The sequence below is a fragment of the Gossypium hirsutum genome, chromosome D01 (genome assembly GCF_007990345.1).
Source record: "Gossypium hirsutum isolate 1008001.06 chromosome D01, Gossypium_hirsutum_v2.1, whole genome shotgun sequence".
NCBI classification, from domain to species: domain Eukaryota; kingdom Viridiplantae; phylum Streptophyta; class Magnoliopsida; order Malvales; family Malvaceae; genus Gossypium; species Gossypium hirsutum.
Genome location: NC_053437.1, coordinates 62344953 through 62357125, shown reverse-complemented (window position 1 = coordinate 62357125; position 12173 = coordinate 62344953). Strand labels below are relative to the sequence as shown.

The 12173-nt window shown below is 35.9% G+C and overlaps 1 long non-coding RNA gene across 1 annotated transcript; it reads left to right on the top strand.

Moving 5' to 3' along the window:
- The first annotated feature begins 2056 nt into the window (after positions 1-2056).
- Positions 2057-3451, top strand: LOC107928163 (uncharacterized). Its single transcript, XR_001692567.2, has 2 exons — positions 2057-2691; positions 2781-3451. It is a non-coding gene; the product is annotated as an uncharacterized lncRNA (long non-coding RNA).
- Positions 3452-12173: the final 8722 nt, after the last annotated feature.

The window sequence follows — 12173 nt, the reverse complement described above, 5'->3', positions numbered from 1 at the left end:
AAGGTTTTGAGAATATTTATGTCTTTAAGTTTTAGTAGACCTATTTATGAGCTAGGTTAGAAAGTCCGTCCAAAATTTAAGAGGGTTTGGATAAAAATACTAGGCCCGAAATATAGGCATAGACGAAAAATTAAGCTTGAGTCTCACTATCTATATTTTTTTAGATTTAAATTTTTTAATTCATTTTTTAGATTTTACATAAAAATATTTCTAAAAAAAATACTTTTAGAGTAATATGAAACTTAAACCTAGCAATCTTTTTTTTCTCAAAAGAAATATGTTTTTAAATGATTTTTAAATCTTCTTTAATTTAATTTTGGTGTCCAGTTGATTCGTAGTATCAATCCAATCGAAGACTTAAAAATTTTCATTATAACGATTTTGTTATGTATTTGTGTTTCTTTTTAGTGTTGTGTTTGTATTATATCGTTGTGTTATAATTTTGAACAAAACTTATATTGAGTTGTACCTATAAAATTGGAGGACATAGAAAAGAGCAGTGAAAATATTAATTTAATTAATGCATTATTAAAAGAAATTAAATTAAAGAGAATTGTTGAGACATATGTTCAATAAGGGAAGGAAATAGGAGGAGAAAGTGGTGGATTGGTGACAAGGAGATTAATTCATCTAAATAAGCGCAGAGTCAGAATAAAATGATAGTAAGGTGAAGGTAGCTAGGAAGTAAGGAAGGCTAAGTGATTGGTAGTGTCGTTCTTCTTCGTTTTTCAAGGTATTTATAGGGGGAACGTCCCGTGCTTAGTAGTGCCATATCACCGACAGTACGGGTGGTTGCCCGCTCATTTGGTTGGTCAAGTGGCAAGCCAGTTGTCCTCAAGTGTGGTACTGCTCTAACATTCCCTTTGTTTAGGAAATATAAGTCATTTTCGTTTTATTGTAAAATTGAAAGAATTGAATACGTGTTTGGTTGAAAATTTTAAAAATAATTTTTGAAAAATAAAAATAAAAAAATATTTTAACTTAAAATGTTTTGTAAAATTAATTGAAAATAAATTTTTTTTAAAATTTAAATGAATTGACCCTAAATCAAACTATTCGAAAAAGAAAGATTTGGATTTATATTCTTTAGCTGGATTTTTTTTTAAAAATCTTACCTTATTTGACGTGGCTCTGAATTGTGGAAAATGATATATGAGAATTATTGATAGTAGTAATTACGATAGAGACTGATTTTTGTTTGTCACTGTTTTTTTTTGTTTTTTTTTCTTGGGTTTTAATATATTTTGATTTTGTTGATTGAGTCTTTGATTAGTATGAGTATTGTTGCTAATGCAGAAGGACGTGTGTTTGAGTGCACTGAAGCGCATTATCATTCTATTTATAGGTTGAGAGGAGCTATGGATAATTTTAGACATTGTGATTTCTATGAAAAATATATATGATTAAAATCTATAATAGGATTGTTCAAAAAAAATATTTTTTAATTTTTAGTATGATTTTTCTTAATAATGATTTGTTCAATTTTAAAATTATGAACGTTTAGGTTTATTCGTTTAAGTTAAATTAATTTGTTTGTGAACATTAAATTATGTTTATAAGCAATGTTTATAAACAACGAATAAATAAACAAGCAATAAACATGTATCTTATTTTTTCGATATAAAACAATCAAATATAATTTTTAATAATTATATTATAAATAAAATTTGTACACAAACAATAATAATATTATTAAATTATACAATGATTGAATAATAAATAAGCTTTAAACTAACTTTAAATTATTAAATGAGTTTGAAACGGGCGTAAATGAATTAAATCATATTTATGTTCAATTTTCTTAAAAATATTAACCTTAAAATATTATTTTTGTTAATTTATTTAATTTAATAAATGAATAAAAACCGAATTTAATTACAATCTTACTTTTTCATCCAATTAACCTTTTCATTGTAGGTTTTATTCACTGATTTATTTATATTTCACCACTATATATTTATTTATATATTATTAGTTATTTAATTGATTTTATTTATTAAATTTTTTGAAAGTAAATACAAATTTAAATGTTAAAATACTATTTCCCCCCAAAACTAGCTCAATGTTAAATAGAACGTCTCTGAGCAGTTGCATAGTGATGAGGATCAATTAGGCAGTTAGCAATATAGTTGTTATCTTTATTACTCGTTCTGTTAAAGTTTTTTAGTTAGCTTCTCTGATGAGCTATGTGTATAAATTCATAGTCTCTGTATTGTTGATGATATGAATGATTTCTATCTCTTTTCAATCTTTCTAATATGGTATCAGAGTGTATTTGAATGTTGTGACAACAATGGAGTCAATTGTTGGCTCCACCGAAGTAGCAACTGAAAACTTCTTCAATCTAGTGGCTTTCGCTTCTCAGAAAGTTGTTATGCTTGTTGATGATAGCAATTTCTTAGCATGGAAGCATCATGTGCTACTTGTGTTCAAGACTCATTGGTTACTTCTGTTTATTGAGGGTACAATTGTCGTACCGTCACAACTGACTGTTAGTGAATACGGTGTTTCTATTAAAAATCTGACATGTGCTCAATATGAATAACAAGACTCGACGTTGTCAGCTTGGCTTCTTTTTACCATAAGTTTGTCGTTGCACAACCGATTAATTGGGAGCTCCTCCTTTGTGGCTGAGTTGTGGGAGGCACTATTGCAAATTCTTGAAACTCAGACCACCACCAAAGCCATGAGGTATCGATCTCTTCTCCATCACCTTAAGAAAAATAATATTTCTATGTCAATGTATCTAGCAGAGATTAAGCATCTATGTGATTCCTTAGGTGGGTGTGGCCATTATGTATCTTTAGAAGAACAAAAATCAGAACTTCTCAATGGTCTTCTTCTAGAATTTGATCACGTTGTGTCAATTATTGCGAAAAGTCGTGTTCCATTTGATTTGTACGATATTACTACAACTTTTCTTGATGCTGAAGCTAGATAGTAAGCCCATCTGTCATATGGCTTATTCTCAGCCAATCTAGCTGAAGCCAATAAGGTTTCTTCACCAGCTTTCCTATCATATTCTGAACAACCGTCACCTTAGGTGTTTCGGTCACAACAAACGACTGGATCATTTCGTGGTTGTGGATGAGATCGGTTTGGTGGTAGAACGCAATTGTAGTGCTAGATCTGTGGTAAATTCAGTCATCTTGCTCCTCGATGTTTTTACAAGTATGATGCCAACGATGATGTGAATACAAGCATAAATTCTAATTCGGTTATTAGGCGTATCGGCTTTTCTTTCCATGGGTTGAATTCTCACGTGAGCCGTAGGCCTAAATCAGCTTATTTGTGCTGCACTCATCATGGTCATCTGATTACACATACTCTAAGCCTTACTTGCGTCATTTTGAGACTGGTTGTCTTGTTGGGAAATGTACCCATATTGTAGTAAACATGTAACTATCTTCTATTTATTTGAACGATGAATAAATAAATAAAGTTAATTTCACATTTCACTATTATGTCTTTTGTATTTATGTCTTTTATATTTTGCATGCATAGTAAAATTGTGACAAGAAAATATTAGCTCATTGATTGTCTAAGTTCAAACTGAAGATAAGTAGTATTGTAAGAACATTTACTGAAGATAAGTAATATTGTAAGAACGTTTACATTGCGAGAAAGACAACTTACTTCAGTAAATAATCTAAATGAGTTTGTAATCCTATAAAAGAATAAAAGTGAGCATTTGATTCAAATACTGAGAATGATTATTATGTCGTTGATAGCAAGATAAATTTGTGTTTTTAATGAATTTATTTTTGGCTAATTATCAAATAAGATGCTACTAAAACTTCAGTTTTTCTTATCAGGAATGAAATTGGGGTGTTGAAATTCAAAATCATACAAAAACAACTAAATTGGAACAAAAAGCAAAGAGGAGGGCCAAATTGACCTTCAAGACACATGTTGAGTTGCAAATGGGAGTAAGGCTCAAACAATTATAGACTGATGGTGGTGAAGTGTTTAGGAGATTCGATTCATACCTTAAATAGTTAGGCATAACTCACTGTGTGACTTGCCCGCATAGTTTCAAAAAAAAATGGATTAGTGGAATGTCGACAGCAACAAATTGCGGAAACAAGTCTAGTGTTACTAGCCCAAGCATCTTTGCCACTGTCATTTTGGATGGATGCATTCTATACAGCAATTCACCTTATCCACATACTACCTACAAAAGTGTTGATGGGGTCTCACCAGTTAAGAAGCTTTTTGGCCAACAACCAAATTATGGATTGTCCAGGGTCTTTGGGTACCTGTATTACCCGTTACTACGTTCATATAACCGTCACAAGATTCAATGCGCCTTGTATTTTTTGGGGGTATGCTCTTAATCATAGAGGGTATAAATGCTTGAATCTGACAGGGCGATTGTATATCTCTCAGCATGTGCGTTTCGATGAAAATGTCTTTCCCTATGCCAAGTTCCCTTATTCCACTCCCACTACTTCATCAGAGGTTTTAAACACAGTTACTACACTTCCAGCTCTGGTTTCAGATGCTAGTAATAACCTAGCTGTGCAAGTGCCATCCAGGTGTTACTTATCGTCAGCCACTGCTAATTTAGCCTCTCCTCGATCTACAGCAAGGTTCGGTCTTGTTCGAAGTTTAGGCTCAAGATACTCTATCTTACTCAGCTGGTACCGATTTACCAAGTGCAGCCACTATTCAAAATTTCCTTTCTCCTATTCTAGAACAGATTGACCAGAATGTTGTTGCTAGCAGCATCCATCCCATGGTAACACAAAGCAAAGTAGGCATATACAAACCAAATGTGTGTATGGCCACTGTTAGCTTAGACACACTAGTTGATATTCATAAGGCCATGGCCATTCCGTCGTGGCAGGTGGTGGTTCATGATGAGCTATATGCTTTAGTTAGGAACAATACGTGAGAGTTAGTGCCAACTTTGCTTGATTGAGAACTCGTGGGCTACAAGTGGCTATTCAAAGTCAAGAAAAACCTGGATGGTAGTATCACTCATAACAAACTCCGACTGGTAGCTCAAGGATTTTCACAAGCTCCCGGGCTGGATTACCATGAAACATTCAACCCAGTTGTAAAATCTAACACTGTTCATACAATTTTGGCCTTAATTGTGTCTTATAAATGGAAGCTATGTCAGGTGGTTGTAAACAACACATTCTTGAATGGTGAATTAGCTAAGGATATCTATATGAAACAACCTCTTGGGTTTGAGGTTCTTGGTGCTGATGGGACCCCCTGACTTGTAGATTGAATAAAGCCATATATGGGCTCAAACAAGCTTCAAGAGCTTGGTTTGAGAAACTACAAGATATCTAACTTAAGATTTGCATTTTCAGTCTTCAAAAGTAGATGCATCACTATTCTTCAAACATACTTCAACAAGCAATCTGTTTATTCTTGTACACCTGGATGATATAATAATAACAAGTGATTCTTGTTCCAAGCTTGAAGATATGGTTCAAAGTTTGGATCAGAAGTTTGCCTTGAAAGATCTAGGCAAGCTTAGTTATTTTCTTGGGCTTGAGGTTACTTGGAGTGGAGATTGCTTGCATTTGTCTCAACAAAAGTATGCTCGTGACTTGCTTAACTGTGCTCACATGAAAATGCCAAGTCGGTGAATACCCCTATGGTTAGTTATCCCACCATCAGTTCTCTGATTAGATCTTTTCTTCCAGACAGAACCTTGCATCGGCAGGTTGTTGGTAGCTTGAAATATATGTGTTTAACTTAACCAAATATATCATTTGTCGTCAACAAGGTTAGTCAATACATGCATTTGCCTTATGATATCCACTGGACTGTTATTAAAAGAATCCTATGATACATTCAAGGCATGATTGGTTATGGACTAGTATATCGACCATATTATGAAGTTAACTGGTTTTTCTGACACCAGATTGGGCGAGCTCTCTTAAAGATCGCAAGTCCACCTCTGGCCTCTATATTTACCTTGGTAATAATCTCATTAGATGGTCCTCAAAGAAACAAGATGTTGTGTCTCGCTCCACCACCGAGTTAGAGTATAGAATACTAGCGAATGCTGCTACTAAATTAACTTGGTATATCCTATTAATTGATGAGATTGGCATAATAGGTTTTGGTATACCTACAATCTGGTGTGACAATTCCAGCGTAGTGTCGTTGGCCGGGAATCCAATCATTCATGCCAGAGTCAAGCATGTAGAGCTTGGCATGCACTTTGTTTGAGAAAAAGTGCTTCGCAGAGAATTACAGGTGAATCATGTCCTTGGGTGTGATCAAGTTGTTGATGTGCTGACCAAACCTTTAACTATGGGAACCTTTACACGTTGTCAAGATCATATGGTTGTCACTGCGACTGGTTCTTTCTATCAAGCCTTTGTAGGGGGAATGTTAGACAGAATGTCTGTTGAGCAGATGCATAGTGATGAGGATCAGTTAGGCAGTTAGCAATATAGTTATTATCTTTGTTACTCATTCTGTTAGAGTCTGTCAGTTAGCTTCTTTGATGAGTTGTGTGTATAAATTCATAGACTCGGTATTGTTGATGATATGAATGAATTCTATCTCTTTTCAATATTTCTAATACTCAATTGGTCGAATTTGAAAATTACTTATCGTTAAATTTTCAAAAAAAGTTGAAACAATATTTTATATTATTATTTTGTTTTTCATTATAATATTTTAATAAAAATGAATTTTACTAATTAAACAATATTTTAAACTATATCATCTTAGTCTAGATTCAAAAAAATATTTCTTTCAAATTTAAGGTTTTTTCCATATACCAAAGAAAATATTTATTTCAAATTCAGATTGTATTCCTACCTCAATATAACTATCAAACGTACATAAATTTTTCAACAATGCTATGAAACTATTGATCAATTCGTAGGTCGAGGCCGGAGTTTCATATTGCAAAGCTACAAGAGTAAACATTTCTGACATTCTGAATGTCGTCAAGCCTGATTATCGCATTATCATGTGATTTATATATTGCAATCATGATTCGTACATCATCTTCAACAAGAATATCTTATTAGATTATGGCACACGATATACCTATACTGTTGTTCCAATAGGGTCGGAAGCGTGTAAATTATTGTACTAAAAAATCACACAAAGTTCAATTCCCAGGGAAGAGAGGTGGATCACATGGATCTCTTAAATACCAAGTCTTTCCTTAGTCAGAATATCCCTTCTATAGTAATTTAATAGCACAATTAAATACTACTATTATACCCTCAAATATTGAAAGAAAAATAGGACAAGAAAGAACACAAGAGTTTTAACGAGGTTCGGTAAATTATACCTACGTCCTCGGGCACTAACACCAGATGATAACTTTACTATCTTCACAATATTACAAACAAATAGAATTCCTTGAGAATTCTCAAATGGGAGAAGAGAGAAAACTAAGAGAGAAAGATTGGTTGGGATGATTGAAATGAGAAATGAGAAGGCCTATTTATAGTTGAGGTTCAAGGACCAAACAATAAATAGCCCATTATCTCAAGGACCAAAAAAAATTATCCCATGCCACTTTTTCAAAGTCAACTTTAGGGTGCTAAACTTGCACCACTTTGTATTGTTTGCCATTAATGTTGTCTCCCATTAATGTTAACAATCTCCACCTTGAAGATTTGATTACGATAATCACATATTCACACACTTCCTTCAACTCCCCAAATTCGATAAAGTTATCTTTTGTAGTGCCTACAAATGCACTCTCGAGCGCCATACACCTGAAGGTGCTCAAATTCTCAGGATGTTAATCAAGTTCAAACAATGATTAAACTTGATTGTTGTTACCACCTTGGTCATCATATCTGCGGGATTATCTGCTGTCGGAATCTTCTGAAGTAGAATTTTTCCTTTTTCAAAGACTTCCCGCACAAAGTGATATCTTACGTCGATATGCTTGGTTCTTAAATGATAGACTTGATTTTTCGCTAAATGAATAGCGCTCTGACTGTCACAATATAAACTTATGTGACTTTGAACAACTCCTAAGTCTTTCAACAATCCATTAAGCCAAATAGCCTCCTTAACAGCTTCTGTAACTGCCATATATTCTGCCTATGTAGTAGACACAGCTACTGTAGACTGTAAGGTAGACTTCCAACTTACTGGGGCTTTCGCAAGAGTAAACAGATACCCCGTAGTTGAACGACGTTTATCTAAATCACCAGCAAAGTCGGAATCAACATATCCAACTACAAACTGACCAAGTGCTTCATCCTGTTCAAAAATTAAACCAACATCTACGGTTTTTCGAAGATACCGTAGAATCCATTTCACAGCTTGCCAATGTCCTTTTCCAGGATCATGCATATACCTGCTCACAACTCCAACAGCTTGTGAAATGTCAGGCCTCGTACACACCATCGCATACATCAAACTCCCAACTGCATTAGCATATGGGACTTTCGCCATATATTCTCTTTCATCTTCAGTCTTCGGAGATAATTGAGCACTAAGTTTCGAATGAGAAGCAAGTGGGGTACTTACATGTTTTGTGTTTTCATTTACACCAAAACATTGTAATACCTTTTTCAGATATTGCTTCTGATTTAAACAGAGCTTGCCTCTCGGTCTATCTCTACTTATCTCCATGCCGAGAATCTTCTTGGCCTCACCTAGATCTTTCATCTCGAACTCTTGATTCAACTGAGCCTTCAGCTTATCTATCTCATTTTGGCTCTTCGAAGCGATTAACATATCATCAACATACAAGAGTAGATAAATGAAAGATCCGTCATGCAGCTTCTGCAAATATACACAATTGTCATATTTGCTTCTTGTGTACTTCTGCCTTCTCATAAAGCTATCAAATCGCTTGTACCACTGCCTCGGGATTGCTTCAATCCATATAGCGATTTGTTCAGCTTACAAACCCAATTTCTACCACCAGCATCTGTGTATCCTTCGGGCTGAGTCATATAGATCTCCTCTTCTAACTCACCATGCAAGAAAGCCGTCTTAACATCAAGTTGAGCTAGCTCCAAATTCAACTGTGCTACCAAGGCCAACAAAATTCTAATGGAGGAATGCTTCACAATAGGGGAAAATACATCATTGTAGTCAATTTCCTCCTTCTGAGCGTAGCCTTTAGCTACCAATCTTGCCTTGTAGCGAATATCCTTCTTGCTAGGAGATCCATCTTTCTTTGCGAATACCCACTTGCATCCGATTGCCCTTTTACCTTTCGGTAATTGCGCCAACTCCCAAGTATTGTTCTTCCGGAGAGACTGCATTTCTTCATCCATGGCGCTTTTCCATTTATCACTTTCTAAGCTTTGCATTGCTTCTTGATAAGTGATAGGAATATCATCAACAACGGGAAGGGCGTAGGCCACCATATCAGTAAATCGAGCAGGTTTACGAATTTCTCTCCGTGGCCTTGCAACTGCAACTGGTTCTGGTGTACTTAGTGGTTCTTGGGTCAGAACCTCTTCAACCTCTAATTCCTCCATTGTGGCTGGAGAATTAAACTTATTAACTGGGCAAATCCCCATCTGCTCAAACTCCACCTGTTTTGGAGTACACTCCACCTGCTGTGGAGTATTGCTCGTCTGAATATCTTTATCTGCTACATTTTTCAATGTGGCAGATTCATCAAAGGTAACATCTCTGCTACAGATCATTTTCTTTGTGCTTAAGCACCAAAGACGAAATCCCTTCACTCCAGAAGTGATTCCCATAAAGAGAGCTTTCTTTGCCCTCGGATCTAACTTTGACTCCTTCACATGGTAATATGCAGTGGTTCCAAACACATGTAAGGAATCATAATCTGTAGCCGATTTTCCAGACCATACCTCCATAGGAGTTTTTCTTTCTAATGCAGATGATGGCAAACGATTAACAAGATGGCCAGCGTATGTCACAGCCTCAGCCCAAAATTGCTTGCCCAACCCAGCATTGGACAACATACATCGAACTTTCTCCAGCAATGTTCGATTCATACGCTCTGTCACTCCATTCTGTTGTGGTGTATCCCTAACTGTGAAGTGTCGAACAATACCATACTCTTGGCACACATCGAAGAACGGATCACTTTTATATTCCCCTCCATTGTCCGTCCTAAGCCGCTTGATTTTCTTGCCAGTCTGGTTTTTGATCATAGTTTTCCATTTAAGAAAAACTCTAAGCACTTCATCCTTAGTTCTATGGTATACACCCAAACTCTTCTGGAAAAGTCATCAACAAAAGTAACAAAGTAGTGTTTTCCTCCCAATGAAGGTGTCTTGGAAGGCCCCCACACATCTGAGTGAACATATTCCAAAATACCTTTTGTATTATGGATAGCAGTACCGAATTTCACTTTCTTTTGCTTTCCCAGAACACAATGCTCGCAAAATTTTAATTTGCAAGCCTTTGCACCTTTCAACAATCCTTGCTTTGCCAGAATTTGCAAGGATTTTTCGCTGGCATGTCCCAACTTCATATGCCACAACTGTATTGAGTCCAATTCTTTGTTGCCGGAAGCTGCAGCGACTGCTCCAATAACTGTACTACCTTGGTAGTAATACAAGTTATTTTTCCTGATGCCCTTCAATATCACAAATGCGCCAGATGTCACTTTCAAAACCTCATCTCTCATAGTAACAACTGAACCATTGGATTCCAAGGCTCCCAATGAGATGAGATTTTTCTTCAAACTGGGCACGTACCGAACATCAGTCAGAACTCTGGTTGATCCATCTTGATTCTTTAATTGGATTGAACCTATCCCAACAGTTTTACAGGCATTGTCATTGCCCATATAAACAACTCCTCCATTTAGTTCTACTAAATCAGAGAACCACTTCCGGTTAGGGGACATATGATAGGTACAACCCGAATCCAATATCCACTCATCTGAATGGAACGACGATGATGATGCAACCAGTGATAGTTCAGAGTCACTAGTATCATGCTTTGCAACACAAGCATCTACAGCAGCTTTTCCCTTATTCTTCAGCTTTGGACAATTTTTCTTCCAATGGCCTTTCTCATGACAAAAAGCACATTCATCTTTCCTAAGTCTAGACTTTGACTTTGATCTCCCCTTTTGAGTTTTCTTCCGAGTGTATGAACGACCTCGGACTACTAAAGCTTCTGTATCTCTGATTGAGTTTTTCTGTTTGTCCTTCTTTCTCTGTTCATAACTGTATAAGGCCGCACAGACTTCGCTCAGAGATATATCACTCCTGCCATGAAGTAGAGTAGTTTCTAGGAACTCAAACTCCTCAGGAAGTGACCCCAACAGCATCAAAGCCAAATCTTCATCTTTGAATGTCTCATCCATATTCAGCAAATCAGTGACTAACTGATTAAATTTGGTGATGTGATCATTCATTGTGGTACTTGGGACGTATGTGAAGCGAAACAGTCTTTTCTTCAAGTGGAGCTTATTTTGACTGTTTTTCTTCAAAAAATTTTCTTCAAGTGCCACCCACAACTTATTTGCAGAAGTCTCCTTTGAAAAAGCATACCTCTGCTCTCGAGAAAGGCATGATCGAATTGTGCCACATGCCAACCGATTGATCGCCTTCCAGTCTTTCTCCTGTACATCATCTGGTTTCTCTTCATCAATGGCAATGTCTAGACCCTGCTGAAAAAGGGCATCTAGAACCTCACTTTGCCACATACCAAAATGGCCCGTGCCATCAAAGATCTCCACGGCCAATCTTGCATTTGCAATTGTCGGTCTTGTCCACATGGACGATGTTGAAGCTCCTACACCGACTGTTTTCTCCATAATCTTTCAATATACCTAAGGAAATCTTTTCTGATGTGGAAGATCAGTTCAAACTGCAACCACAGAGCATACTACGATTAACCTTCGGCTCTTGATACCACTTGTTGTTCCAATAGGGTCGGAAGCGTGTAAATTATTGTACTAAAAAATCACACAAAGTTCAATTCCCAGGGAAGAAAGGTGGATCACATGGATCTCTTAAATACCAAGTCTTTCCTTAGTCAGAATATCCCTTCTATAGTAATTTAATAGCACAATTAAATACTACTATTATACCCTCAAATATTGAAAGAAAAATAGGACAAGAAAGAACACAAGAGTTTTAACGAGGTTCGGTAAATTATACCTACGTCCTCGGGCACTAACACCAGATGATAACTTTACTATCTTCACAATATTACAAACAAATAGAATTCCTTGAGAATTCTCAAATGGGAGAAGAGAGAAAACTAAGAGAGAA